This window comes from Canis lupus, chromosome 7, assembly GCF_003254725.2.
Source record: "Canis lupus dingo isolate Sandy chromosome 7, ASM325472v2, whole genome shotgun sequence".
Taxonomy (NCBI): Eukaryota; Metazoa; Chordata; class Mammalia; order Carnivora; family Canidae; genus Canis; species Canis lupus.
Window position 1 is genome coordinate 71,414,527 of NC_064249.1, and position 12,164 is coordinate 71,426,690.

Below are 12,164 nucleotides of genomic sequence, written 5' to 3' on the forward strand. Positions count from 1 at the left end.
CCCCTAAGCATCGGGACCACAGTACCTCGCGGGCGAGCGGAGGAACCCGCAGCCCCCGCGGCCGCCTTCCCTTTAAACACCTGCGCGCGCACCCGCGGAAGGAACTGTCCGGGGTTCACGCGCGCCGCCCCGGCCCCAGATCCCTCCGCCGACCCCGGCGCCCGTCTGCCGGCCGGACTTCCTCCTCTCGCTCCCGCCCGCCGGCTCCAGGGCTCCGGGTCCGCCCTCCTCCGACCACTAGTCCGGGAAAGCCGGGACGTCCGGCGCTGGCAGGGGCCGACCCGCGGAGCCGCATCGCGACGACTCTCCCGGCGGCGGCCCGCCCCCGAGGCCGACACGCACTTCCGGCAGCGCAGCGGAAGGAGCGGAGCCCGGCGGGGGCGGGGCGCCGGCGGTCCCGAGGCTGGACCTCCCGACGCAGACTCAGGCCGCGCACGCGCGGGGGCGCCTGGGAGCCCGCGGACCAGGTGCGGCGGCGGCGGCGGCGGCGGTGGCTGTGGGACCGGGTCGCGCTGCGGGTCCAGGTGCGTCCGCTGGCCTGCCCGGCGGCTCCTCCCGAATCGTTTGATTGTGACTCCGCCCGACCTCTTCCAGGCCAGGTTCTCCAGCGACACCCTCACGGCGACGTTCGGATCGCACCGAGGGGGAGCGCCGAAGCGGGTGGGAGACGGGCCGGCAGGGGCCCCTCGTGTGGGCGCGGCCGGCTGGAGCCGCGGCTCTTGCCTTCGACCCACGAAGCCCTGCAGTTCCCCGCTCCAGGCCCTGACGCTTGCTGGGAAGCTCGGCCGCCGCCTGTTCTCGCCGACCCCCCTGCCTTTGTACCCTGCCCGGCAGCCCGGCCACTGGCAGGCGACCTGTGGGACCTGAGCGGAGCACCCAGAATCACGCCGCTGCACCTGCCGTCTCCCAAGACTGCGGCGCGCCGCCTGCGTGCGTCACACCCCCGTGGAAGGTGCTTGGCTCCGGCCGGGAGGCGGGAGACCCCTCCGGGGTTGCTGTGCCCGGCAGCCAAAATGACATTTCTGCCCCAGGAACCAGCTTTCCGTACTGGTTCCATCCTTCATTTTCTCTTCTGAAACCACAAGCCTCACAGATTGTGCCTTTGGGGCAGAGAAAACCAGGCGTTGGACACTACGTGGAAAAACTATTTTACATTTAAGGCCTTAAACATGTGTGTCTTGCATCACCATAGGCCCAGTACTAGGTGTTCCAGGAGAAACGAATGAATGAGACAAAATATGTGGCCTCAGCAACACGATTTTTTTTTTCTCCTAAGTGTGGTAAAACATGTTTTTGTGTGTAAAGAGTGCATATTGGATTCTTGTTTTATGGACTTTTTAACTTTCTACCCCATAGTTTTTTTTTTTTTTTTAAAGATTTATTTATTTATGATAGACATAGAGAGAGAGAGAGAGGCAGAGGGAGAAGCAGGCTCCATGCACCGGGAGCCCGACGTGGGACTCGACCCCGGGACTCCAGGTTCGCGCCCTGGGCCAAAGGCAGGCGCTAAACCGCTGAGCCACCCAGGGATTCCCCTCTGCCCCATAATTTATACGTTAAAAACATGCAGCTTACAAAGGAGAAAGAACACCACTTGAACAGTTTTTAGGTTTATTACTGATTCTGTGAAGGTGGTATTTTTAAAGATGCATATGACTTGTGGCCAAAAAAAATGGGGATGGTGCATTCTTCGAGCTTTAGCCACATGACTGTTCCTTTACATTAAATGACAGCACTCTTTTTTTCTTTTTCTTTCTTTCTTTTTTTTGGGGGGGGGGATATATTACTTTACTTTTTTTTTTTACCTCTGTTTTCCCTGTATAATTAAAGACATTACTTGATTATTAAAATTAGATTCAAAATTCTGTGATTCTCTTATGGGACCAAAGGGAAGAAAAAGGAGGATCCAAGACCATTTAAACAAAGGGGTTCTTGAAACCCTCTAGGAGGAAAATCTGTAAAGCCTTTCCTTAAATGACTGTGAGTTTATCATTCTGGTGGGTAATATGGTCTCACTGAATTATCTTACTGAATTCCTGGTTAGACATCTTCCTATTAAGAAAAACTCATCGCTGCCTTTTTCATGGGCAATTTATATATCTCCAGACCATAGTAAAAACCTCTAATAATATCTTTGCAAGATATAATTAAAAGACAGGCTATAACAGTTATTGCCAGTTAGCATTACAGGCATTGTGTAAGAAAACTGGGCCCCTCAACGTGATCTCTTATATTCCAGTATGTTTTAGTAGCACACATGTACTAACAACAACAAAAAAATCTTGGATATATTGATCGATAATTCAAAGCAGTATTTTTTCCCACAGAGAAAAAAATCTGTTAGTTATGGCACCAAAAATTTTTTTTCAACAAACCTCACAAGAGCACATATTTGATAGGATACAAAAACTTCATTATAAAAGCTCTGCATCAACATTTAATTAGTCAAATATGGCTGAAAAAATGTAACTCAGAAGTCAAAATATACTTTTCTATAGCCTTTTTTTTTTTTTTTTTTTTTGAGGATCACTGAGATCTTCACTAAAAATTGAGAGAAGAAAGTACATGAAGCTTGCTTACAGTTACACACAGAGATCGCAGTGGGGAGAGGCCACAGGTCAGTGACTTCCACATCAGATTTTTCCACCTCCAAAATCAGATCATAACAGATCAGTTCATGATCACTTCATTTTCTTTAGCCTTCTGCTGCATGGTCTCCAGGGAACAGTTCTGCATCCGCCCGGTACCAATCTCACCTAGAAGGCCAACAGGCCACTGAGGCCCTCTCTTCCAGACCTGAGCAATTTCCGTATCTGCTAGATTGAGTTGCTTTTCTGTGTGGGACTCTAATGTTTGGTATCTTTGGCCTTCCATTTCAATTAATAATATGTAGCCCTCAGTCTACCTCTTCATTTGTTTTTATTGAAGTTCGATTTGCCAACACAGTATAACACCCAGTGCTCATCCCATCAAGTGCCCCCTCTCAGTGCCCATTACCCCAACCCCCACCCTCTCCCTTTCCACAACCCTTTGTTCATTTTCCAGTTAGAAGTCTCACATGGTTTGTCTCCCTCTCTAATTTTTCCAAATCAGTTCTCCTCCTTTCCCTTATAATCCCTTTCGTTATTTCTTATATTCCCCATATGAGTGAAACCATATGATGAAACCATATGATAAGTCTGACTAACTTATTTCATTTAGCATAATACCCTCCAGTTCCATCCACATTGAAGCAAATGGTGGGTATTCGTCGTTTCTGATGGCTGAGTAATATTCCATTGTACATATAGACCACAGCTTCTTTATCCATTCATCTCTCAATGGGTACTGAGGCCCTTTCCACAGTTTGCCTATTGTGGGCATTGCTGCTATGAACATTGGGGTGCAGGTGTCCCAGTGTTTCACTACATCTGTATCTTTGGGGTAAATACCCAGTAGTGCTATTGCTGGGTCATAGGGCAGCTCTATTTTTAACATCTTGAGGAACCTCCACACAGTTTTCCAAAGTGGCTGTAACAGTTTGCATTCCCACCAACAGTGCAAGAGGGCTCTCCCTTCTCCACATCCTTTCCAACATTTGTTGTTTCCCGTCTCGTTAATTTTCACCATTCTCACTGGTGTGAGGTGGGATCTCATTGTGGTTTTCATGATGTGGAGCATTTTCTCATGTGCTTGTTGGCCACGTGTAGATTTTCTTTGTGAAATTTCTGTTCATGTCTTCTTCCCATTACATGGTATGTTTTGTTTCTTGGGTGTTGAGTTTAATAAGTTCTTTATAGATCTTGGATACTAGCCCTTTATCTGATACTTCATTTGCAAATATCTTCTCCCATTCTGTAGGTTGTCTTTTAGTTTTGTTGACTATTTCTTTTGCTGTGCAGAAGCTTTTTATCCTGATTAAGTCCCAATAGTTCATTTTTGCTCTTGTTTCCTTTGCCTTTCTAGATGTATCTTGCAAGAAGATACTGTGGCCGATTTCAAAAAGGCTATTGCCTGTATTCTCCTCTATGATTTTGATGGATTCCTGTCTCACATTTAGATCTTTCAACTATTTTGAGTTTATCTTTGTGTATGGTGTAAGAGAATGGTCTAGTTTCATTCTTCTGCACGTGGCTGTCCAATTTTCCCAGCACCATTTATTGAAGACACTGTCCTTTTTCCAATGGATAGCCTTTCCTGCTTTGTCGAATATTAGTTGACCATAGAATTGAGGGCCCATTTCTGGGTTCTCTATTCTGTTCCATTGATCTGTGTGTCTGTTTTTGTGCCGGTACCACACTGTCTTGATGATCACAGCTTTGTAGTACAGCTCGAAATCCGGCATTGTGATGCCCCCAGCTCTGGTTTTCTTTTCCAATATTCCCCTGGCTTGGGATCCCTGGGTGGCTCAGCGGTTTAGCGCCTGCCTTTGGCCCAGAGTATGATCCTGGAGTCCCCAGGATCGAGTCCCTAGGATCGAATCCCACATCAGGCTCCCTGCATGGAGCCTGCTTCTCCCTCTGTCTGTGTCTCTGCCTCTGTCTCTGTCTCTCATGAATAAATAAATAAAATCTTTAAAAAAAAATATTCCCCTGGCTATTTGGTTGGAGTCTTTTCTGATTACACACAAATCTTGAGATTATTTGTTCGAACTCTGTGAAGAAAGTCTATGGTGTCTTGATAGAGATTGCATTGAATGTGTACATTGCCCTGGGTAGCATAGACATTTTCACAGTATTTATTCTTCCAATCCATGAGCATGGAATGTTTTTGCATCTCTGTGTTTTTCTTAATTTCTTTCAGAAGCGTTCGGTAGGTTTTAGGGTATAGATCTTTACCCCTTTGATTAGGTTTATTCCTAGGTCTCAGTATACCTCTTCATTCTTGGGATAGTCTTTAATCACCTGCTTTTCAAGTCTCTTGAAAAGTTCAGAGAATGATGTGTTCATAGAGTTCGTGTCTATAGTAAGTTGATCTTTTTCTTTCAGACCTAGATTTCAGCTTTGGCACGTTCCTTCTGTTTTGCTTCCTCTGTCACTGGGGATAGAGTTCTTATAAATCCATCCAGAATTTTTCCCATCTCTAGGCATTTCATGTGGAGCTCCTCATATTGCCTTTTTTAAATGATTTTATTTATTTATTTATTCATGAAAGACACACAGAGAGAGGCAGAGAGATAGGCAGAGAGAGAAGCAGGCTCCCTGCAAGGAGCCTGATGCGGGACTCAATCCCAGACCCCGGGAATACACCCTGAGCCGAAGGCAGACTCTCAGCCTCTGAGCCACCCAGGCATCCCTCCTCATATTGCTTTTTAATGCCAGATTTTCCATTTACCTGGTGTTAACTGTCCTGTCCAGCTCCTTCTAGCTTAACTGCAATATATCTATGATGGGATCAATGGACAGAGGCAGGTCCATGGCCTAAGGACATATGAGAGAGAGTCTATCACAGGAATATCCAGAGCTCCTAAGAAATCAAATGCCACCAGCCTTACTTGAGATGGACTTCCTCAGGAAGGCTTGGCATAAGAAATGCTATTTGTCTCAGTGGCCACAGAAACCAATTTATTAGGGCTGTCTTTCAGGAGCGGGTTAAATTTGAAGTATAAAGGACTGTTCTTTAAAGAGTAAGAATACACTATTACTCGTAAGAATACACTATTGTGATGAGCACTGAGTAATGTATAGAATTATTGAATCACTCTATTGTACATCTGAAACTAGTATAACATTGTATGTTAATTATACTTGGATTAAATAATAAAAAATATAAATAAAAAGTAAAAGAACAAAAAGTGGCTACCAAACAGAAGTCATGGTAAACAGTTTCCAATAAAAACACATGACATGAAGAAAAAGGAAAAAAAAGACTTCTCAAAGCAGACTCCTTAAGTGAAAGACATTTCAAACTGCTCCAAACAATTCACCTCCATCTCCGTGCTAGAACTTCAGCTGAGTCTCTGAAACTCCCTTTTCCCCTCCCACCCCTAGACAAAAGGCAGTACTTAGGAGGAATTTAGACACACAAGTGACTTCATAAACGATATTGAAAGGGAGATTTTTACACACGAGCTAGCAGTGCAGAAAACTGACGTACGGATACATGGTTAGTAAACAAGGAGGTCAGAGTTGTTCTAATTTCACTAAACCACATGCAGCACAAGTGTTAATTTTCTGCCCATCATTTCTCTTAAAGGAGAAAATTAAACTTTACAGTTATAGCCATAAATCAAAGTTTATGCATCTTGTATATTTTACATAAATAATTGTGTGAATGCTGCCCTAAATAGCAATTCCTGAGACTTCCAAAGTAGTCCTATTTGACCATTCAGAATCACAGCACCTTCCCTCCAATAGAGACCAAAGTATTTTAAAGTATAAGCACTTTTACAATCCTGCCTAGCTTCAACAGGAGAAGAGGCAAAGCAATTCATTCTCATTTCATCCATTGGCCCTTCTGTGAAACCTCGCTGAGGAGAATGAATTTATTGACCAGTCTCCACGGCCACTTCAGAGTTAATATTAGGGGCTTAGCTTTAGAAGGTTCTTAGTATGATGACTGAGCACAAATACACAGGATCAACACAGCAGTAACATTCAACTGAAGAATTTAAAAGATGTTTTTGTATAAATCATGTAATTATTGGCTTGAAAATCCATTGCAATTTTCTAAAGTTCTCTGAGTAGCAGCAAACTACAAAATACTATAAGCTAAAAAAGGAAAAGAAAAAAAACAAAACAAAACAAAAAAACTTCACTTAGCACCTTTAGATGTTTTCATCTTCTGCTCTTCACACTACAAATTTATGTCAGAAGGCACATTTGACACCAATGAACTTAAATTTAGAGGGGTCAAATGTGAGACTAAAACAAGATATAACCGGTCTGCGCATTGCTTTATCACAAAACAGTTAGCTTTCAACTCTGTTACGTGCTCTGTAGTCTTAAGACCCCCAAAAAAGAATCTGACAGCAAAACTAAAATTATCTTTCCTTTAAGAATTATGATTTTTTCCTAGAACTGTATTAATTCAACAAAAATTAATTCAGCACCAGCAATATGCAAAACACTGTTCTTGACCTTGACAATTCTCCAGAACACAAAGGTAACATTCTTTACCCTCTTGCAGTTTACTGTCTATTTGCAGGTCTCTCAAATAAAGAAACAGACACAAATTGTAAGCATGCACAAGTAATGTGACTATGAGTCCTCAGGCCCACGTTCACTGACGGCCACAGTGGACAGTTTCCAGTGTACCGGCAACCTCCAACCTCAAGCTTTCCTCATCTCTGTTCATGAGAGTAAAACTCTCACCTCACCTGCTGCTTTGGAGACCCTTCCCTCTGACAGTGTGTCTTTTTATCTTCAAGTGATTCCAAGTTTACCTCCAAAATTGAGGAATACTGATAAAAGATAGATTTGCCCCACCCTTCCTAGAGAGCCAGGTGAACTAAGAAGGGATCCATGGGGAATAAATTGCACAATTGTTTATTTTCTCTCGAGTTTGGCTTTTATAGCTTTACTATTCTGAGCATTTTGTGAGTTGCCAGAAAATCAGACAACTCTTTGTATATTAAATTAGAGAATGTACTCTGAGCTAAATGAGCATAATTATTTTTGGTAATGCTTTTGCTTTCATTTCCCTCTCATGCAAGTTGTTAAGATTTGACTAACTTAGCTAAAGTTAGGTTCATTTAATAGCTTTATTTCAGACATCTTAATTTCTTGCCAATTAATTGAAGGTAATTCTCTAGCAGAACAAGTAATGAAAGCTGCAGATAGCTATTCAAGTAAAATAAAATCCTTCATCTTCCCTAGACCCTTTTCAAATGGCCTGCTGTCAGCAGTCCTCTGCAGTGATTCTCACACGTGAGGCAGCATCAGCATCACCTGAGGAGATGATTAAAAACCGCAGATTGCTAGGTCTGATAGCCAGTTTCTGATTGAGCAGGCCTGGGTTGGCATCTGAAAATTTGCATTTCCAATTAAAGTTCTTAGGTGATGCTGATGCTGTAGGCATAAGGATAAAACAAATTAGAAAAAAGAAAAATATTTAATTTTCCCTGGTGCAAAGGAAAAAAAGAGAGCATTCACTTTAGAAAATTTGTCATTACTCCAATAAAACAATATTCAAACAAACAAACAACTCTGGGAAATGAACAAGGGGTAGTAGTGGAAGGGGAGGTGGGTGGGAGGATGGGGTGACTGGGTGATGGGCACTGAGGGGGGCACTTGATGGGATGAGCACTAGGTGTTATACTATTTGTTGGCAAATCGAACTCCAAAAAATAAAATAAAATAAATAAGTCACAGGAATTTAAAAAGTACAGCCTAGAGAATAGAGTCAGTACTATTGTAATAACTTTGTATGGGGACAGATGGTGATTACACTTCTCGTGGGGAGAACCTGAGTAACGTACAGAATTGTTGAATCACTAAGTTGTAGCCCCTGAAACTAATGTAGCATTGTGTGTCAACTATACTTAAATAAATATTAAAAAATAGAGATTTCCGATACAAATCATGGTCGGTCCGTGAAAGGTATTTATACGGCCATTACACATATGAAGGCACTTCTGCAGAGATGATAAAAAAAACAAAAAAGAAAATTTGTCATTGTACATTCTATCTCTGCCTCATGAAATGTGCGGGAAACTTTTTAAAGATACATAGGCCCTTTGTTCACTTAACAATCCAGGAATTTCTCTTTGAAATGGGACCTGGAACCATCACTTTGAAATGTAATCATCAGGGAAGACAGTACCCCTATTTCCCAGTTTGCTGGGAGAATCGGAGCCTATCTTCAGAAGGGACCTGGCTCCAAATCACAAACCCACCTTCTGTCATAATGTATGAGAAGTTTATTTTTCCTTTGTATGAAACAATTAGTCCTCTTACTTGAGAATCAGTTACTATTTGTCTTGAGAACATGGATGTGATGGTTTTATTTGTGTGCCTAAAATTTGGATGGGATTTTTTTTTCTGTCTTTGCTATCGTTTTAGCAGCTTACCTGTGATCCACATCACGTTCTGATTTAATATTTATTCAATAATAAAACTGTTTTCTTTCTCTTCTATTTTATGGACAGCTTTCCTAGGTTAACAAGAGCTTTTGTTTGTAATTACATTTCCCTCACATCCATCTGTGCCATGCTTTGAGTGAGCACCACTGCACCATATGAACCTAAATGTACGTCTATAATTTCACCTTGTTAGTTCCACTCTGTTCTCATAGCCTGGTGAAGTCTTTTTGAATCTTTGAATTTTGATTCTATCATCCTCCATATTTTATATACAAAATTGATAAATTTGTTTTATGTTTTCCATACCGTTAGTAAGTTCTGAAAAGAGGCAGCAAACATCCCTGTAATATGCAGTGCTCACAGTATTAGTCATCAGACAATTATATATCATATAGTGTGCTAGGTGCCGAAGGCACAATTATGAACAAAACAGTCCTCTCAAGGAGCTTACAGCTGGGAAGACAAAGAAACAGACCACTGTAATGCAGGACTGCAGTGGGGAGGTAGGAAGAGTGTGATGGTAGTAACACAAAGGGGGGCCCCCTAACCTCAGCCTTGGAGGGTATTGTGGAGTAAATGTTTACGTTCCCTCCAAAATAAAATCCTATCTCTCAGTGTCGTGGTATTAGTAGGTAATTAGACCATGAGGGTAGAGTCCTTGTAAATGAGATGAGAGCCGTTGGAAGAAGAGGCACAAGATCTTGCTTCTTCTCTGTTCTGTGAGGATGCAACACAAAGATAGCCATCTGTAAACCCGGAAGCAGGCCCTCACCAGACCTAAGATCTGCTGGCACCTTAATCTTGGACTTCCCAGCCTCAAGAGCTGTGAAAAATAAATGTTTCTTTTCTCAGCCACCCATTCTGCAGCATTTGGTATAGCAGCCCCAGCTGACTAGGACAGGGAGCCAAAGATGACTTCCTAAGACAGATGCCAAAGCTGACAAGGGAAGGATGAGTAAGCATGAGGGAAGGAGAAGAGCGTTGGTCTAGGCAAAGGATTTGTATTTCCCAAACCCAGAGGTATGAGAATGTGATACATTTAGGGAACTGGAGATAGCTCAACAAATCTGGGGGTGACTAGGAACACTGTGGGAGAATAGGCAAAGGGCAGATTGCTACACTCAACAGTGTCAAATGCCTGCAAATCCACTTAATTATACCACCATGTCATGTTTCTCCATTATATCAAGGTGCACATCTTATGATTTGGTCAAATGACTTAAAAATCAAGATACATTAAATATCTAGCATTGGCCAAGCAAATCTTATGGCCAAGCCTAAGATTAAAGCCGAGGACAGAGTCAGGTGTGTGCTACAGCCCCCTCTTAACCAGCTTACAGGAGTCTACTGTACATTTTCAGGAATTTGGCAGGCCAGTTGTTAAATATAGCCATTATTTAAGATTAAATTGTTATAATTAAATTATATTAAAACAATGACAATAAATTCTGAAAATGCATGACTTCTTAGTTACTCCATTTCACTACTGTTTATGTTCTTAAGGTTGTTTGTGTTTATTGTGTCTACTGGAAATCTATTATGTTTCAGTTGCCACTAGGAACTTGAAATCAACTCTTCTAAGAATGTTTATACCATGGAAACTGACAAACAGTATGAGTTATTGTTTTGCTGATTGCCACACTTAAGAAAGTGATAGAGAAAATAATAATGCAGGTTAAAACTTAAACTATGTTTTATCTATAGCCATTACATCATGAATACAAAAAAAAAAAAAAATACAGAAATATTCTCCCAAAATGCAGAAACTTACCCAGTTCCACAACTGACAAGATGTCATCCCACTGACAAACAATTGAAGTTCAAATTACCTCTACACTATTTCCCGTTCCTTTTACTCATTAACAAAGAACTATCAACCAATGTTCATGTTGGAATTACAATTGTTCATCGATTACAACTATGGGTTGGCTATGGAAAAGAGACCTAAAGTAAAAATCAAAGAAAGCATTCTGCAAGAATCAACTGGCTATAAGGAATTTGCAATACAGAATATTGTATATTGTATCATTATTTGTCAGTTGTGTGTTACACATCCTTTATTTCATTAAGATATATATAATATAATATAATATAATATAATATAATATAATATAAGCGTGTATTTTGCATAGGGGAATATTTTGCCACTAATATGATTAAAGTACCCCAAGCTCAAGCCTTTCTTGGGTATTTCCATTAAGCAATTGCCAGTCAGTAGGACCTAGACCACTGGCAAAGACCAAGTTCTGTCTATTATTTCAGAATGTCTCAGGATTGGCAACATCTTTTGAAGAGCTGTGGTGTTGGGGGAGGCAAAGGGGAGAATACGCAGAGCCTAGAGGTCTGTACATAAAAGTCCTGTCTTCAGGCTTAAAAATTATCTAAGACACTATATGTGGTTACTAATACACTTGGAACTAACTAAAAGCAAATGGATAAGAAGATTATCAAATTTTATTTTTTTTAATTTTTTATTTATTTATGATAGTCACAGAGAGAGAGAGAGAGAGAGAGAGAGGCAGAGACACAGGCAGAGGGAGAAGCAGGCTCCATGCACCGGGAGCCCAACGTGGGACTCGATTCCGGGTCTCCAGGATCGCGCCCTGGGCCAAAGGCAGGCGCCAAACCACTGCGCCACCCAGGGATCCCAATTATCAAATTTTAAAGAAACTTTTTCATAAAAGACATTTCAACCCTGACCTGTGACCAAACTAGGAAAGAAAAAGGAGAAAGAAAAGAAAAGAAAAGAAAAGGAAAGAAAAGAAAAGGAAAGAAAGAAAGAAAAGAAAAAAGAAAAGAAAGAAAAGAAAAGAAAGAAAAGAAAAGAAAAGAAAAGAAAAGAAAAGAAAAGAAAAGAAAAGAAAAGAAAAGAAAAGAAAAGAAAAGAAAAGAAAAAAGAATTCCTGAGTCTGAAAACCCACACCAGCAAGAATACTTAAAAAACTGCAAAAACCACAAAGGGCCTCTGCTCCAGGGCTGACTTCAGATACAGCTATGGAATATGATGTCCAGAAAGCAGAGACAGGGACCTAAAAGGACAATGGACAAGAGAATTTAATCAGAGACTACCAAGTGAACTAAGCTAAGAATTCACTCCTTTACAAGAGGGTGCTCACCTTCTGCTCAGAGATATTTGATAATTGATATGACCAGTGACTGAGGC

The 12,164-nt window shown here is 41.6% G+C and overlaps 1 protein-coding gene across 2 annotated transcripts in view; it reads right to left on the reverse strand.

The window, feature by feature from the left end:
- AKAIN1 (A-kinase anchor inhibitor 1) overlaps positions 1-98 on the reverse strand; it is a 90,471-nt gene extending 90,373 nt beyond the window's left edge. Inside the window, exon 1 of one of the 2 annotated variants that reach the window (XR_007412137.1) lies at positions 26-98. The gene's annotated coding sequence lies outside the window, so the exon portion shown is untranslated. The remainder of the gene's footprint in view (positions 1-25) is intronic. The other variant, XM_035718657.2, reaches the window with a different exon arrangement.
- Between the last annotated feature and the right edge of the window lie 12,066 nt (positions 99-12,164).